The 19,262-nt window shown below is 47.8% G+C and overlaps 1 pseudogene; it reads right to left on the bottom strand.

Moving 5' to 3' along the window:
• Nucleotides 1–9,595: 9,595 nt before the first annotated feature.
• LOC123948846 lies at nt 9,596–17,618 on the bottom strand (annotated as a pseudogene).
• Nucleotides 17,619–19,262: the final 1,644 nt, after the last annotated feature.

The following is a 19,262-nucleotide window of genomic DNA, read 5'->3' as shown; positions in this document are numbered from 1 at the left end:
GTCCAGACCTTGCAAATCCTGTTTTTGCCCTCTTCACTCCATGACCCTAGCTGGGACTCAGTTTCCCCTCACCTGAATGAAGAGAAGAGGGGGAAGGAAGGGTAAACGCGTGTGAGGTCTCCGGCTTGGCCCCTGAAAACCTGTTGCTGTCCCGATGGTTGAGAGGACCCCCTGCAGCAGGGCTCCCCGCACACCTCACTGGGGACGGTGGCTCAGCAGCTGGGGGTGGAAGCAGGGAGCGGGGATCGGAGCTGGTTGCAGGCACCGCTCCACATAGCAAGCTCCCCCTCTTCCCAAACCTGGGTCTTCCTGCCTCTTGAACGAAGGCCCTGGGGAGTGGGATGGGCTCTTGCCTCTCAGAGACCCCAGCATCACATCTGCTGTGGCTCCTTCGGCAGGAGGGTCAAATAGAGGTCTGGACTTGGGGTGGAGGCCTGTCGCCTGGCAGGGCAGCCTTTCTGCGGCGTGGGGGAGGAGCAGCGTGAGGCAGCAAACGCCAGAGCCCGGCAGGTGACTTGAGAGAAGGCTCTGGGGTGGTATTTTGATGACGCAGAGATGACTGGCAAACCACATCAGCCTCGATTTTTCTGAACCTTGCCGACCCCTCCTCTCTCTCCCCGTCAGTCTCCAGCCAGAGGCAATGCTAAGCCGGCCAGGGCAGGGGCCTGGAGCCCGAGGTCTGCGGGGAGAGGACCATGGCTCCCCAGCCCCCAGAGTGAACGTATGGACTGGCCCAGGGCCCAGAGTGGCATGGAGGAGTTTGTTTGTCTACAGGGGCAGGAGTGGGAATGGCTGAAGGATGCCGTTTGCCCTGGCCAGCCACAGCTGGGCATGGAGCTCTGCTTCCCTGCCCCCACTCCCTTCCCTTCACTTAACACCATTAACTAATCATTCTCCTCTCCGCCTGGAAACAAAGGCAGCGAGCCACCAAGGACAGTCAGTTCGGAAATTTCGTCTTCAGCCAGGTGGGGGTGGAGGCGCTGTCCCTGCGGTGAAGGGGAAATGAGGTTAGAGACCCGGGTGACATCGTCTCCCAGTGTAGCTCCACCAAGCAAGCCCGAGGACTGTCCTTTAAGGAAGCCGGGAGCTTGGGGCGACAGAGGCCTGCCAGCTAGTGGGAGGTCAGGGGGCAGGCAGCTCGGGAGGACGGCTTCCTGGGCGGGGAGCACTTTTGGGATTCCAAACCAAAGAGAGATCAGGACTTTGGAGAGGATTCAGAGGGGTCTGGAAGGAGGAGGAAAGGGCAGTGAAGGCAGGAGGGATCAGAAGCTGGTGGAGAGTATCAGCCCTCTGGCTCCTTGACGATACCAGAAGAGAAAGGCCGCAGAGGAAGAACTTTCAGGGACACGACTGCGACCCAACCGAAGAGGGGGTGGTTAGGGGGGTAGAGATGGGCCTCCCTGCAGCAGAGACTCTGGCACCTGGGCTGGGTTGGAAGCAGTGTTGCCCGGATGTAGGCTAAGATGAGAGAGCCCGACCAGAGTCCTAATTCTTTGTCTGTTTCTCTCCAGAAAGAAGGGGTAGGAAGGCTGCTTTCCTCCACCTCCATGGTAGACCCATTGTACACAGAGATGAAGGGACCGCTGTGTGGCATGTCCTCTGGGTAGCGTCTCTGGCATAGGTCTGATCACAGGCAGAGAAACTGAGGCTGGGTGGGCTGGTGGCCATGGTTTTTGTCTTCAGGGTGGTGGGGCTTTCATTTGGGTGGGAGGAAAAGTGGGAAGAGTGCAGCCCCAGCCGCCGCTGTGGAGGGGGAGATAGAAAGAAAAGGATCGGCCTGCCCCCCCCACCCCTGGCGCCACTGGGGCCAGGTTCTAACCTAGGAGTCCTCCCTCAGGTCCTCTCTCCGCTCCAGCCTAGCGGGCACAGTGGCCTCCACCCACCCCTCTGGCCCAGGGGCTTGACCAGGAGGAAGATACGAGAAAGGCGAGAAAGGCGTGCTGAGCTGGGCGGAGGAAGGAAGCTAATAAAGACGTTGCAGCTGCAGTGAGGAAGGAACAGAGGATGGAGGGGGGAGGCCCAGTAACCTTGGCAATTAAGGAGGCTGGGGAACCCCCTGGCCTGGCCAGAAAATAGAGACCAGTTTGAGTCTTTGGAGGAGAGGGGAGAGAAGTTTTCCAGAATGGGGGTCTGACTTGGGAGGAGCTGTGGAAAACAGGGTGGGAGGAGGGTGGGGGGCAATTGTTGTCGAGGACATCATCAGGCCAGGAAACCGGATACTGGGGGGCTGGGTTGGAAGATACGGGGGAAGAGATTGAATGGGGGGAAGCAGCCCCTATCCTGGCCGGACGCTGTCTCACCCATGCCCTTTGCACCTGACCCAGGGCAGGAGGAAGGAGGTGCAGCATGGACTGAGGTGTGCCCCAGAAGCACAGGGGAAGAGGAGGAGGGTGACTTGAGGGTGGGGGGGGGTGGGAGGGGCTATTTTTAAACTTGGAAAAACCTTGAGTGAGTTCATCTCCACCCTAAGTACTGGAGGCGGCAAAGGCCCCATTGTACAGGGGTCCAGAGAAGGGGGGCGGGGAGGGGGTGAGTGGCACAATGGCAAGAATTATGTTGGAGTAGGCCGGCCAGCCCGGGACGGGGGAGGGGACTCCTCGTCACAGCTGGCCTACTGAACTCCGGGGTCCAGTGGGGGGTGGGGGGTGGTTCCACAGTCACAAAGCCCCCTGCGGGGGAAGCTGGGTCTCTGGCATCCGGTGGTTCATCCTGGGGAGGGGGCTGCGGGTGGGATTCCCACAGTCTGGCTTTCCCAGGGACAGCGGGGCCTGTTCCCAGGCTCCCAGCATTCCAGCGACTCCCCTGGGAGCTAATGGCCTCTCTTCTCAGCCCCTTCTCTGCCCCGGGGTGGGGGGAGAGAAGGAGAAAGAGGATGTGAATGCGTAGGGACTCCTCCTGGGGACTAGGGACCCTTACGCCAGAGGGAGAGTGCCATCCTTACATCCTAGTCCCCAACCCTGCTAAGGCCTCAGAATGGGGACTGTCCTCCTTGTCCCCTCCGACCCCAGGCGCCTCTCCACGTTGGCAGTCCTCCAGCACCCAGACCTCAGCCTGGGGGAGATTCCGCCGGGAGTCCCAGGAGCCCAGATCGCGGGGTCTCGCCCAGCGGGGGCCGCGGGGGGCGGGGCATCCGGCGCCGCTCGCACCAACCCAAACATTACCTTAAATGCTCAGGCGGCTGCCGCGGGTCGGGGAGGGGCTCGGCGGGGCCCTGGGGCTCTCCGGAAGCCCGGGATCTGTCTCTAGGCCTTTCCCAGCGCAGCCGGCAGCCGTGATTCAGTCCACTGGCCCCTCTTCTGGAAAGCAGGAGGGGGAGGGAGATGGGGGGCTGCTGTTGGGGAGAGAGCCGCGGCTGCACTGGGAGTCCCTGGGGGCCGCTGCCTGGGCGCGCAGTGACCTCCGATCCAGGAAAGAGTAGGACCCTCCAGCCAGGATTTCAGCCTGTGGACAGGAGTGGGGGCTTCTGTTAGCCTCTTGCACCCCCGTCCCCCAATCCTGGATCTCAGCTCTCTGGCTTCTGAGGGCTCGGCCACTTCCTCCTCCCCCGACCCTAAATTTGGAGAAGGGAGCACGTTGGTGGGGTGGGGGAGAGGGCACAGTAGCAGGATGCCGGAGGCCACACCACTCCCCCTCAGGGAAGTTCACATCCGCTCCCCAAAATACCACCACCCAGAATGTCCCCAGAGAGCTGTTTAAGTCTGACTTGGAGTTGTCCCTGAGGAAAGGCAGCTTGTCCATTGCAGAGAGGCCTAAGAGGAACCCAGGCTCACCACCTAGGGGCTCCTGGCCCTTTCCTCCCTGACGGCCACTTCTGCATTGGCTTTCTTTCCACACGCCCGGGGAGGGGACCTGTAGCTGCTACAGCTCACCTTGGAGGCAGGGAGGGAGGAGGAAAGACAGAAGGAGGCAAGCCTGGGGCCTGCTCCAGGCCTCCCTGTACCACATCCCTGTGACTGTGTGTGGATATGTACCACATCCGGTGGCAAGAATACAGAATTTGGAGTCAGGAAAAAGCCCGCACTAGGTAAGACCCTGGCACCTTCCCTTTGCCGCCCTGGCGCACTCACAGCGCTTGTTGGGCTCTGCTCTCAGACAGCCTGACTGCAGCCCCGAGACTGGGAGCGCTGGCTTCCAGACAGCCCGGCCACTTCGCTAGCTGATCTTGGGCAAGTGACTGAACCAAGGACTGTTCAGAGGGTACAGATCTGCTATCGGTACAGGCCTTTACAACTTAAGACTTTTCACATCCGGATCCTTTTCATCACCCATATTTATCTGGATCTTTGCCCCCCAAATGAAAAAACTGAAGAACAAAGAGAGACATGGTCTAAAGTCATACAGCCTGTAGGGATGAAACTACCTATTTCCCCCTTTTTTAAAAAAATTGACTTATTATTTATTGTGGGGGGAGAGTGGGGGAAGGGGCAGAGGGAGAGGGAGCAAGAGAATCCCAGGTTGACTGTGCTGAGCGTGGAGCCCGACGTGGGGCTCGGTCTCACAACCCTGATGTCACAACCTGAGCCAAAATCAGAAGTTGGTTGCCCAACAGAAGCACTCAGGTGCCCCCCATAAATATTTGTTTGCTGTGGTAATATATACACACCATAAAATGCACCCTCTTCACCATTTTAAATGGTGACTCAGTGGCATTAAGTCCATTCACAGTGTGCAACCATCATGACTGCCCAGTTCCAGAACTTTCTGATCACCTCGAGGAACTTACCTCTGAAGTGAGATAGCTCTAAGTCCGAAACCCAGTGCACATACCTGTAACAATTTGCAGCTGAACTGAGTAAACATATAACGGAAATGAAAGTAGCGGATAGACGAGCACTGAATCACGTCTTATAAACAGGAAACGCAAGAGGGAATCAGTAACGGGAGCATCCATGGGGACCTCTGCCTGCACTAGCTAAGAAAGTCTTTCTGCAAGTGGGGAGGCTTTCGTAAAAAGGCAAGTTTCGAGAGGGAGCAGTGAGGATCCATCATTCCAGGCAGGGCAAGCGGCAGGAGCAAAGAGAGAGGGATGAAGCTGAAGAAAGAGGCATTTACAACGACAACGGCAGGATTTCTGTATAAACAGTTTTCGAGGAGCCATCTGGCTGGAGGGGAGGCTAGGCGACGTGGCTTGCGAGCACACTGGCACAGCAAGCCCACTGCTTTTGCTTCCACCACGTGTTTGTTTGGAGTGGCTAAGACAGCTCTAGCCACAAGTCCACCTGTGGCACCAGCCTTATGCAAACATGTGGCACTCAATAAAGAGTGTTATGTGGCTAACTAGAAAGTCAGCAGGGTAGAGGGTGCGTGCATGGGACAGCCTGGGCGGAGGAGCTGGACTTAGGTCATAGGAGAGGAACTGGATCTTAAAGACAGGCAATCGGGAGCCACTGCAGGTTCTTGAGCAATGGCAGATGATGTGATGCCATTGGAACTCAGAATTAGACGGTTTCCTCTATTTCTTCTTTGCCTGACAGTGCCCCCTGGTGTCCCTAGTTTGAATTGTTCCCTCATTTTATGGAGTGGCTGGGAGGATCCGAGACTGAGAAGCAGGACTGATGAGTTGGAGAAGCCAGACTCTTGGGCCACATTCCAATTCATCCTGAGTGATAACAGTAGTGGAACAAAATAGAGATGACATGTGGACAGAGAGGGTGTGATGTGAGGGACAAGGGCATGGTGGTGGTTCCCTCTTCTGTCTCATCGTTCTGAGCTTGGATGTTGGGCATCAGGTACTAAGGTGGAGCTGGAAGCAGGATGGTAACTGAGACAAGGTCGGTGTTCTTGGGGAACTTGTACGCTAGTGAGGAAACAATTAGAATACAAGTGTCAAATACGAGGGCGCAAATATGCACATACACCAGTTACTGAACCCAGCTTGACGTGGTCCCAGACAGCTGCCTGGAAGAGTCGAAACCTAGCTTCGTTTTCTTCTCTTTTCTTTTTTTTAAAGATTTTTTTAAAGATTTTATTTATTTATTTGACAGACAGAGATCACAAGTAGGCAAAGAGGCAGGCAGAAAGAGAGAGAGGAGGAAAGCAGGCTCCCTGCAGAGCAGAAAGCCCGACGCGGGGTTCGACCCAGGACCCCAGGATCATGACCTGAACCGAAGGCAGAGGCTTTAACCCACTGAGCCACCCAGGTGCCCCCTTTTTTTTTTTTTAATTTTTTTTCTTTTTTTTTTTTTTTACAGATTGAGAGAGAGAGAGAGAGAGAGATTACAAGTAGGCAGAGCAGCAGCCAGAGAGGGGAGGAAGCAGGCTCCCTGCCAAGCAGAGAGCCCGATACGGGGCTCGATCCCAGGACCCTGAGATCATGACCTGAGCTGAAGGCAGAGGCTTAACCCACTGAGCCACCCAGGCGCCCCCAGGTGCCCCCTTTTAAAGATTTTATTTATTTATTTGACAGAGAAAGACACCTCGGGAGAGGGAACACAAGCAGAGAGAGAGGGAGAAGCAGGCTTCCTGCTGAGCAGAGAGCCTGATATGGGGCTTGATTCCCAGAACCCTGGGATCATGACCTGAGCCAGATGCTTAATGCTTAACGAGTTAGCCACCCAGACGCCCCCCAGCTTCATTTTCATGATAATAATAGGTAACTATGGGGGCACCTGGTTACTCAGTCAGTTAAGCTCTCTGATAATAGAGTGATGGCCAGAACATCATTATAAATTAAAAATCTAGTTAGAGAACACTATACGGAGAATGCTACCTTTTCTGTAAGAATGGGTGAACATTTTATATATTACACACCTATATTTCTTACTTTCAAATAGAAACATTAAAAGGACCAAAACCAGATAAAAATAGTTACCTATACAGAGAGGTGGAAGAAGGGTCCTAACCCCAGTATTTCTGGGGCCAGGTCAGAGCACAAACGAGGGCTCACGTATCCTATATTGAAATATATGAGTTATTTGAAAGCTGACAGTTAAATATGCTTTAAACCCTTATCTTGACAAATACACTTTGTAACGACACTATAAAAAAATATGTAGGGGCGCCTGGGTGGCTCAGTGGGTTAAGCCTCTGCCTTCGGTTCAGGTCGTGGTCTCAGGGTCCTGGGATCGAGCCTCGAATCGGACTCTCTGCTCAGCGGGGAGTCTGCTTCCCCCTCTCTCTCTGCCTGCCTCTCTGCCTACTTGTGATCTCTCTCTCTGTGTCAAATAAATAAAATCTTTGAAAAAAAAAATGTAAAGCGATGGCTTTTGTATGAATTTAAGTCAACAAAATACCGAAGGAAAATTAACTTAATTTTTTAAAAGATTTTATGTTTAAGCAATCCCTCCACCCAAGGTGGGGCTCGAACTCACAACCCCGAGATCAAGAGTCACATACTCCACTGACTGAGCCAGCCAGGCGCCCCATAAATTAACTTAATTATTATTGCACATGCCTGGGTATTCTCAGGATGGGCCAGCAATGTTTGGATAAAATAATACAGTCATATACAACTCATAAATTATTGTGTATTTGATTACATTAAATTAATTTTTCTTGCCTTAACTTTGGCAAAATCCCTAATTGTGTTGTTATGATAAAAGTTTTTCTCACTGTGCATATTCTGTTGCTAGTTATGCTAAATTAATCAACCTTTCTTGAATTATTCTTGTTCTTAGATGTTTAAAAAATTAATTCCAATTTAGAGAAACTTTGCTCCTAACTGAAATTATTCCTAATATTTTTAAACCAGTGTTTTGAGGGGGGTCTGTGTGGCTCAGTCAGTTAAGCATCTGACTCTCGGTTTTGGCTCACGTCATGATCTCAGGGTCCTTAGATTGAGCCCCACATGGGGCTGTGTGCTCAGTGGGGAATCTGCTTCTCTCTCCGTCTCTCTTTCTCTCTGCCCCTTCCCCCACTTCTGTGTGTGGGTGCACTCTTTCTCAAATAAATTAAAAAATCTTCTTAAAAAATGTGCCTTGGGGTGCCTGGGTGGCTCAGTGGGTTAAAGCCTCTGCCATTGGCTCAGGTCATGATCCCGGGGTCCTGGGATCGAGCCCCGCATCGGGCTCTCTGCTCAGCGGGGAGCCTGCTTCCCCCTCTCTCTCTGCCTGCCTCTCTGCCTGCTTGTGATCTGTCTGTCAAATCAATAAATAAAATCTTTAAAAAAAATGTGCTTTGATTCAGAATTGGGTCATAAACTTTACATCATGTTCAGACATTATATAGGTGTTACATATGATAAATATTTTATCCCAGAAAATATGTAAAGTATTTTTTCATCATATTAGCCTTTATCATTTATATTGCAATTTTCACCATCTCTTAAAGCAATATCTAGATCCACTTGGTGTTTCTTGTTTTACTCTTCTAATGTTTTAAAAAATTTTTCCCTCAGAATTATATTTTATTTTTTAAAAGAGTTTATTTATTTATTTGAGGGAGAGTGAGAGTGAGAAATCACAAGCAGGGGAAAGGGCAGAGGGAGAAGCAGGCTCCTCCCTGAACAGGGAGCCTGATGAGCGCCTCTAACTCCAGGACCCTGGGGTCATAACCCGAGCCAAAGGCAGATGCTTAACCCACTGAGCCACTCAGGCACCTCAGAATTTTATTTAAAAAATTTTTATTTGATCTTAGCTGATCAAATAACATTGTAACACAATGTTACATTGTGTACAATATGGTGATTTGGCAACTCTAGACATTATTTTTTTTAAGATTTTTATTTATTCAACAGACAGAGATCACAAGTAGGCAGAGAGGTAGGCAGAGGCAGGGGTGTGTGTGGGGGGGAAGCAGGCTCCCCGCTGTACAGAGAGCCCGATGTGGGGCTTGATCCCAGGACCCCGAGATCATGACCTGAGCCGAAGGAACCCACTGAGCCACCCAGGCACCTCCATTACTATTTTTTTTAAAAAAGAAGACCTAGATTTGTTAAACTATTACAAAGACAAAACAATTATCATTGAAGTACTTTAAGGACTTCATCGTAATTTCACTTGTTGTTATGGACACTGACCTAAGAGGTTAGAAATTAAAGGATATATCCTAAGAGGTATTGACTGGTGAAACATGGTGAAAGGAGTAAGAGCTCGTCAGAAACATCTGCGTTACAGGTATTTCGTGTGGCTAGGATGTTTCCCAAGAGGCTCCCTAACGATGCCTGAATGAAGTAATCTAGGTCCCAGATTAGTAAAAAAGACCCTTACCCCTGTGAAGAATGAGCAGAGGCCACGATCTTTAGGGGAAAGGGATCGTTAGGCTCTGAAAGCCTGTATCTTGGGAGCAGCCTCCCTCCTTTCCATCTGGTCTACTTAGGCCATCAAGTGCCTGTGCTTCTCATCAAGTCCCCTTGCCAGGTCACAGAAGATGAAGGGAGTGAGGGCAGGAACTACGGGGCTGCTCAGAGGGGACCTATACACAGAGAGCTTGGGGTTAGGTGATAAGCTACAAATACCTTCTTGGTTAAGTTAATTCACCTTTGTTAATAAAGGTCCTAGTTTCTTCTGCTGGTGGCAACTTTTTATCTCAGTACAGTCTACCTCAAGAACCGGTTCAGGTAAATTCTGGAGAAGGAACGAGACTTTCATCAACACCCACACCACAGGAGAAGACGCATCACATTCCTTCCTAGTTATGAGCAGATCCCACGGCGGCATCAAGCATGCTCAGTGATCATCATCTGTACCCTCAACTGTCCAGCAGCTGTTGGTGTGGTGTCTGCCTCCATCTCATCTTCATGCTCTCTTCTCGAACCTTCTGTCTGGACTCCAGCCACATTGTACTGGCTGCTCACAGACTGAGAACGCATTCCTTCTAGTCTCTCCCACGTGGCTTGGCCTTCTTAACCCTTCTTCACAGGTATAAAATGGAGAGATGCCCCCCACCCTTGTTCCTGTGTTCTTCTCCGTCTTTGTCCTCAGGGTCAGGACGCAAAGCCTGCCATTCGCATTGCGGGAGCATTGTCTCCAGCGCTCACTTATCACTAGGCACAAACCTAAACTCAGCAATAGGGTCAACCTCATCATCACTGTCTTCTTCAGCAGCAGATTCTTTCATTCATTCACCATGACATACAAATGCTCTCGTGCATAGGCATTTAGGCCCCCCGCCCCCGCGGGTCCGCTCAGGGTGGGGTAGTCCTGTGAGAATCTTAGCCCAGAGCCGTCTAACCAAGACAGGCTGCTCTCAGCGATACAAAGGGTGCTGCTCAGCCAGGCAGGGGACACTTTGGAGGAAGCTCACTGTAGCAGGGAGCGCGGCAACACGGGCCAATAACTCTATACGTCATGCTATGTTCACAAGCATAGATGCGTCTGTCCTCATATGATGGTATCACAGGACCACTGACTGTTCCCTGGGTGGTGGTGGTTTACTTTTACAAAGAGTCTTCAAGGCTGAGACCTTATAAAGAAAACTCTGAAAAGCAGGCTGTTGCTACATTTCTTCAAATCTCTCCAGTTGAGATTGTGACTTGATCGTGGCCAGAAGATAGTCTCTGTATAAGACGTTGGTTTGGGGGAATATTTGTATGTGCATCTTTTTCTTTATGGTCAAGCAAACATTTTTATTTCCTTGTTTCAGTTTCCATATGCACATATATAATTCTATTTTAAAATGATGTCAAACATTGAGAAATTTGCAAGTAGCAGAGAATCCTCTTTTTTTGCAGAGAGCCGGATGCGGGACTCGATCCCAGGACTCTGGGATCATGACCGGAGCTGAAGGCAGAGGCTTTAACCCACTGAGCCACCCAGGTGCCCCAAGTTTATTTTATTTTTTTAAATAATCTCTACACCCCATCGTGGGGGCTCGAACTCATGACCTTGAGATTAAGAGTTGCACACTTCTCTGACGGAGCCAGCGAGGCGCCCCAAGAAGCCTATTCTTTTATATAACCATGAAACAATTATCAAATTTAGAAGATCAAAGTCACTGCAAGACATGGCTACTCTATGATCCATATTCCAGTTTGACAAGAGTCCTAATAACGTCCGTTGTAGCCACCGTGTCTCGGCTCCAGTGTAGGACACCGTCCAGAACTCTCCATTACATTTAGTGCTCAGTTCTCCTTTCCATCAGTGATGGTTCCCCAGGCTCTGTCTGTCCCATTAGCCAGTCTGGATTTGCCTGATTCAAATCAAGGAATCTTGTGCTTCAATTATGGTGACGCACCCAGGCCAGAGTATTACACAAGAAGCGCATACTGTAGTCTCCCTCGATGGTTTTGGCCTGAATGGTTTTCAGTTTTCACTATGATAGTTTTGAAATGGTGATTTTCTACCTCCAGCCTCCCTCCCTGTGTAGGGGCCAGCACCGTACCATAAAGAGGAGCTCTCCTTTCTCATTTACCAGTTTGTCTTACCAGTTTAGACTGATGGATTCCTACTGTATTCCATGGGTTTTATGCCTTTACTGTCCTCATTTACTTTGAGGCTGATATTAGCCCAGATTTGGCCACCTTTGAGCAGGTTCTTGTGCTTTTTGACATTCTCTCCCCCATACACCATAAATTTTGGCACTATTTTCTTTCTGGCACACCTAATTTACCTTGTACCTTCTCTGTCCCAGTCCTGTAATCAACCATTTTCCCACTGTGAAATTCTTTTTAGTGGGGTATGGTAGTTAGAAATGGTAGTTAGAAACCAAAATCTGGGCATCAGATATGCTCCTTGTTACTGGGTATGAACTTTCTCGACTCTTTCAGCGGACACAGCTGGGGAAAATATGTACATATCATATACATATAATATAGATGACACATATATAAAATATCTATACATAAAATAATACATGTAATACATCTAAACTAATATGTGTTATTTATAATGTAATCTAATATTATCTAAACTATTATTTTTTGAAAGATTTTATTTATTTATTTGAGAGAGAGAGAGAGAGCATGAGAGGGAAGAAGGTCAGAGGGAGAAGCAGACTCCCCAGGGAGCTGGGATCCCAATGTGGGTCTTGATCCTGGGACTCCAGGATCATGACCTGAGCCAAAGGCAGTTGCTTAACCAACTGAGCCACCCAGGTGCCCCCATTATTCTTTTTTTAAGATTATTCATTTACTTGGGAGAGAGAGCACAAGTAGGAGGGGTAGAGGGAGAGGGAGAAGCAGATTCCCGATTGAGCAGGGAGCCTGACTTGGGCCTCAATCCCAGGACCCTGAGATCATGACCTGAACCGAAGACACTTAATCAATTGAGACACTCAGGCGCCCCTAGATCTAGTCTAATATGTATAATGTGTGTGTGTGTGTGTGTGTGCGCGCATGTTCTAACACACACACAGACACATATATAGTATATACGTTGTCAGAAAGCATGAGTTCATGCTGGCAACTTCCAATGCTGAACCAGCTCCAGGGGATTCTACCTTGCCTTCCTGCATTCCATATTTTATGTCTCCCTTCTTCTAAAGAACTCTGGCTCCCAGCGATATTTCAGACTTGCTACACCCATACTACCACAAAACGCGAAGCTAATAAAAATAGTTCAAGAAGTCTCTTTTTCCCCAGGCTGAGGATATAAAGTTAGTTCCTACTTGTCTCCTTTCCGGATGGTTATATTATTCATATGAAATATAACTGTGTTCATTTATTTGTTTGCTTTCAATTTTGGATATTTTCTCTCATTTTTGTTGATTTAATTTAAATTTAACTATTTAATTTATTTAATTTTTAAAGAAGGTTTTATTTATTTATCTGACAGAGAGGGAGAGAAAGCACAAGTAGGCAGGGTGGCCAGCAGAGGAAGAGGGAGAGGGGGAAGCAGACTCCCGGCTGGGCAGGGAGCCCAATGCAGGGCTCCATCCCAGGACCCCAGGATCATGACCTGGGCCAAAGACAGATGCCCAACTAACTGAGCCACCCAGGGGCCCCTTATTTTATTTTATTATTTTTTTAAAGATTTTATTTATTTATTTGACAGAGAGAGATCACAAGTTAGACAGAGAGGCAGGCAGAGAGAGGGGGGAAAGCAGGCTCCCTGCCGAGCAGAGAGCCCGATGCGGAACTCGATCCCAGGACCCTGAGATCATGACCTGAGCCGTAGGCAGCGGCTTAACCCACTGAGCCACCCAGGCGCCCCCCTTATTTTATTTTTTTAAAAAAATTTAAATGTATTTATTTGAAAGAGAGAGAGAGCGAGAGAGCAAGCAGGGGGAGCAGCAGAGGGAGAGGGAGAAGCAGGTTCCCCCGCTGAGCAAGGAGCCCAGTGCGGGATCCTGGGGTTCTGGAATCATGACCTGAGCAGAAGGCAGACACTTAACTGACTGAGCCACCTAGGTGTCCTCTTTTTCTTTTTTTTGTAACAGCTGCATGGCACTCCATTGGATTTACCTATATGGTTTTGTCAAACAATCTGTTTGGACTTTTGGATGATTTCCAATATTTTGCAACGTTACAGATAATGTTACAATAAATTTCTGTTTTGTTGAAAGTGTCTTAACAGTAAATTCCTGGAAGCGGATTGCTGGGTCAAAGAGTAAATGCATACGTAGCTTTTTTTCTTTTGTTTTGTTTTGTTTTGGCTTTTAGTTACGGTAAAAAAAACAAAAACAAAAACCAACAACCCACATGACATAAAATCTACCATCTTAACTATTGTTAAGTGTACAGTTCAGCAGTGGTAAATATACATGCTTTGTGAAATAGATCTCCAGAACTTTTCCTATCTTAAAAAACTGAAGATTTATATCCGTTAAACAAAAGCTCCACCTTTCCCTCTTTCCCTTAGACGTCAGCGATCACTATTCTACTTTCTGCTTCTAGAAATCTGTATAGGTATAAGTGGGATCACACAGTATTCATCTTTTTGCTACTTGCTTCTTTCATTCGGCATAACGATCTCACACATTTCATTCCTGCTGTAGCATGTATCAGAATTTCATTTGTTTCTCTGGTGGAACAATATTCCATTGGATGTGTAGACCACAATTTGTACATTTAGGCGTCACCAGATGCTTGGCTTGCATCACCTCTCGGCTCTTGTGAGTAGCGCTCCTATGAACATGGGTGGGCAAATATCTCTTTGAGACCCTGCTTCTAATTCTTCTGCATTTATTCCCAGAAGTGGGGCTGCTGAATCGTATGATGTTTCTATTTTTAATTTGTTGAGGAAAATCCATACTGTTTTCTATAATGCTGCACCACTCCACGGTCCCACCGATAATGCCCAAGGACTCCAACCTCTCCACATCCTTGCTAACACTGGCTATTTTCTGTTGCCTTGCTAGGAGCCATCCCACTGGGTACAAGATGACATCCCACCTCAACTCTACTAGTACCTCTCTGATGACCAGAGATGCCAAGCTGCCCCCCATTTGTCTGCTGGCCAAATGCACATCATCTTTGGAGACATGTCCATTCCAGTCTTGCGCACGAACCCCGTGTGTGCCGTTGAGTGGTAGGAGCTCTCTGAACACCAACCCTCATTAGATACATGACCGGCAAGTACTTTCCCCCACTCTGGAGACCATCCTTGCTACTCTGTTGATCCTGCGGCTCGATGCACAAGAGCCTCCGTGTACAATGTGTCCAATTTGGCTAATTTTTTAAAATTGCTTATGCTTTCGGTGTCAGATCCAAGAAGTCACTGCCAAGTCCAATGTCGTGAAACTTTTCCTCTATGTTTTCTCCTAGGAATGTCATAGGTTTGGGTCTTCTATGTAGATCTTTATTCCATTTTGAGTTAATTTTTGAGGATAGTGTAAGATAAGAGTCTAAACTCATGCTTTTGCACATGGTTGTCCAGTTTTCCCAAGACCATTTGTTGGAGAGACTGTCCTTTCCCCACTGAGTGGTCTGAGCACTCCTGCTGAAGATCCCATGAGCAAGTACGTCAGACTTTATTTCTGGGCTCTCTATTGGTCTCTGCGGATGTCCGTCTTACGCTGTTACTACGCTGTCTTGACTACTGCAGCTTTGTAACAATGCACATGTAGATATTGTGGGTAATGATGCCGACCCCCTCCCCACTGGCAGGTGACATTCTGCTTTCCTGCCAGCAATGTAGCAGAGTGCCTGCGTCCCCCAAACCTTGCTAACAGAGTGTTCTGTCAAGTTTATTCCCTGACAAGTTTATTAGAATGTAGCTTCTTTAGCTTTAGAAAGTTTTTAGTCTTTGAAAGTCTTAAAGTCTTTTAAAATTGAGAATTTAAAAGAAGTCATTTAATCTCTTGGGAAGTAAAACAACTACTAGATAGTTACATGCAAAAGAATTAATCTAGACACAAACCTCCCATGGTTCACAGAAATGAATCTCATAGACCTAAGTGTAAAACGTTAAACTATAAAACTTCTAGATGGCATAGGAGAGAATCAAAGTGATCTTGGGTTTGGTATGTCTTTGTAGCATGACCCATGAAAGAAAAAAATTGGTAAGTTGGACTTTGTTAAAATTAAAGACTTCTGTTTTGTGGAAGACACAAAAGAAAGCATGGGTGGCTGGGTGGCTCAGAGGGTTAAACCTCTGCCTTCTCTCTGTCTGTGGCTTGTCTTCAGTCTCTCAGAAACTGAAGACAAGAGAGACTGAAGACAAGCCACAGACAGTGAGAAAATATTTGCAAAACACATATCTAATAAAGAACTAGTATCTAGGGGCTCCTGGGTAGCTCAGTGAGTTAAGCATCTGACTCCTGGTTTCAGCTCAGGTCACGGTCTTTGGGGTCATGGGATCGAGCCTCACACTGGGCTCCGTGCTCAGCACGGAGTCTGCTTGAGATTCTCTTCCTCTCCCTCTGCCCTCGCACTGCTTGCTCTCTCTAAATAACTAATTAACTAAATAAGTAAAATCTTTAAAAAAGCGAGAAATACAGATAGCCAATACCCATATGAAAAGATATCAACATCATTTGTCATTGGGGAATTGCAAATTAAAGCAGCAGTGAGACGCTCCTACACATCCATTTCTAATGGCTAAACTTCCGAACACCAACCACAGCAGATGCTGATGCGGATGCAGAGTGACAGGAACTCTCACTCACGGCGGGTGGGAATGCAGAATGGTGTGCTCACTTCGGAAAACAGTCGGCGATTTCTCACAAAACGAAATACACTCTTTACTGCATGATCAGGCAATCGTTCTCCTTGGTATTTACCCAAATGAGCTGAAAACTTCTGTTCGTGCAAAAACATGTGCACAAATGTGCACAGCAGCTTTATTCATCCCTGCTAAAACTTACAGCAACCGAGATGTCCTTCAGTAGTACAATGGATTAGAGTAGAATATTATTTTTTTTCAAGATTTTGAGAGAGACAGTGAGAGAGAGCACAAGCAAGGGGAGGGGCGGGGGAGAAGAGGAAGCGGACTCCCCGCTGAGCAGAGAGCCTGATGTGGGGCTTGATCCCAGGACCGTGGGATCATGACCTGAGCTGAAGGCTGATGCTTAACCGACTGAGCCACCTGGCACGCTGGCAGTGGAATATTATTGAGAGATAACTAGAAATGGGCTATCAAGTCACAGAAAGATGGAGGAACCCTGAGTACATACTTTTTTGTTTGTTTGTTTGTTTTAAAGATTTTATTGATTTATTTGACAGGTAGAGATCATAAGTAGGCAGAGAGGGGGAAGGAGGCTCGGTCAAAAGCATCTGCTTTTGACTCCTATCATGACCCTGGGGTCCTGGGATGGAGTCCCACATCGGGCTCCTTGCTCAGTGGGGAGTCTGAGTCTCCCTGTGCCCTTCCTGCTGCTCATGCTTTCTCTGTCTCTCTAGACTCACATAAATAAAGTCTTTGAAAAAAATAACGTATCGGTATTGCCTCATCAATTGTAAACAAAGGAAAATAGCTAAACAGATTTAGATTTTTCTGGTTAAACTTTTGTCAATATTATTTATATATATATATTCATATTTTAGAAAAGGAGAGAGAAAGGGAGGGGTGGAGAGGCAGAGGGAGTGGTAGACCAAGAATCTTAAGCAGGTTCCATGCCCCAGCACGAAGCCGGGCTTGATCTCACCACCCTGAGATCAGACTTGAGTCAAAATCAAGAGTTGGACGCCTAACTGACGGAGCCACCCAGGTGTCCCTGAATATTTTTAATATTATGCAACAGTCCATCTCATATGTCTGCGAATAATGCATATTGAAGAGTCATTTCATTTTCCTCGAGACCATAATTTTCTCTTTATTTGAGAATCTTTTTTTTTTAAAGGATTTTATTTATTTATTTGACAGAGATCACAAGCAGACAGAGAGGCAGGCAGAGAGAGAGGGGGAAGCAGGCTCCCTGCTGAGCAGAGAGCCCGATGTGGGGCTCGATCCCAGGACCCTGAGATCATGACCTGAGCTGAAGGCAGAGGTTTAACCCTCTGAGCCACCCGGGCACCCCTTTATTTGAGAATCTTCTGTTGTTTTGCTTAACTCTTCAAGCTCTTTTGATATCTCAACTACATTAAATCTACTGTTTTAATAGCACCTAGCCGGTATTCCCATCGTGTGTCCCAGAGAGGGAGGAAGGCCAAATGTGATGTGTATCTTTCCAAGATGTTTCCTCTTTGGGCAGATACAGAAAACAGTGTATATGATCTTTCTATTGTTCCGAAGAATGCTACCATGTCAGCACAAACTGAGCTGAGGTCTAGTAATGAGTTCAACTATGTGCCACGGCACAAAAATGCTTCTGGATTTTTGGTCCAAAAAATGACCTTATTCCCCCTTACCTTTGCTAACCATGATAGTCTCATCATCATTGACTGCCCTCAACAACGCTTTTTAAAAAATTAAGTAGGTTTCACACCCAGCATGGAGCCCAACATGGGGGTTGAACTCATGACCCTGAGATCAAGATCTGAGCTGAGATCAAGAGTCAGATGCCGGGGCGCCTGGGTGGCTCAGTGGGTTAAAGCCTCTGCCTTTAGCTCAGGTCATGATCCCTAAGGTCACGATCCCAGGGTCCTGGGATTGAGACCCGCTTGGGCTTTCTGCTCAGCAGAGGGCCTACTTCCCCCCCACACCTGACTGCCTCTAGGCCTACCTGTGATCTCTGTCAAATAAATAAATAAAATCTTAAAAAAAAAAAAAAAAAAAGAGATGCTTAACCGACTGAACTGCCAAGGCGTCCCACCCCCAACAATGTCTTAAATCAATGCCTAAAATTATGGGGCGCTCTTTTTTTCAGTCCTTTCCTTAAGTCAAAACAGAGCTAAAACCCATTAACTACGTATGTGTGTTTCATGTAGATTACATATATACACATTTTTAAAAATCTGATTTAATGTTACAAATGTTCCTCAGCTAGTGCATTATTTTCTGAGTACTTCAGGAACCATAAATTAGAACAAGAAGAAAAGCAAGAGGATTTGACTAGGTAATTAATGTATTTCTTACCCAAGCACGTCAGCTACTCAAACTCTCCCCCACATGAAAATTCAGTTTTGTCTGTGGCATTTGGATGCACTCGCCTCATGTCTCCAGGACGTTATGAGACACAGAGGAGGGCTTTTCTGGGCCTGAACAGTGTCGTCAGCTGAGCCGATGTTTAGGGTTATGAGTTTGGCCAGGCCAGTGACAAGCCCAGGGTCCTGATTGACCAAGGAAAACATTTTTTGGTATGTTGGTGATCTGAAGGGCCCTTAGCTGGTGCTGGGAGGGATCAGGGTGAGCAGGGGCAGAATGAAAACAAACCTACGAATGTACCTTTTAACATACTTTTGACTTTGGGACACTGTAAAATGATTTGCGTCAGTCAAAAGCAAAATTAGATCAAAAAGGGGAAAAAAAATCCATCTCTAAAAACCATAGCGGTAATATAGATTTTACTGAATGCTTGATGGGACACCAACAGGGAGGGGGAAAGTATACATAATACCACAAGACCCCTGATTCAGACGTGCTTTCATGGTTTGACCCCATCTCTAAAACCCCCTTTTATTGTCCCTGCGAGCATCTCTCACCGAGCAAAACAAAATCCCTAAGTTAGCACCACAGCAGAAAGCAGAAACCTGGCAGGCTTTGGTTCCCCCAACTCCTCATTCCAACTTCCATTATAAAATTCTGCAAGGAGGGGCGCCTGGGTGGCTCAGTGGATTAAGCCGCTGCCTTCAGCTCAGGTCATGATCTCAGGGTCCTGGGATCGATCCCCGCATCTGGCTCTCTGCTCAGCAGGGAGCCTGCTTTCCCCTCTCTCTCTGCCTGCCTCTCTGCCTACTTGTGATCTCTGTCTGTCAAATAAATAAATAAAATCTTTAAAAAAAATAAAATTCTGCAAGGATAGAGAGTACCTCTAGGCATTCGGTTTTCTTAGGAACTGGCTGCAGACCTTCTCCATCACTGCAACTCACACTAGTAAGCAACTTGAACTTCTTCCTTACTGTCAGT

The sequence above is a fragment of the Meles meles genome, chromosome 8 (assembly GCF_922984935.1).
Source record: "Meles meles chromosome 8, mMelMel3.1 paternal haplotype, whole genome shotgun sequence".
NCBI classification, from domain to species: Eukaryota; Metazoa; Chordata; class Mammalia; order Carnivora; family Mustelidae; genus Meles; species Meles meles.
The sequence above is the reverse complement of the archived record's forward strand: the minus strand, read 5'-3'. Positions and strand labels throughout refer to the sequence as shown.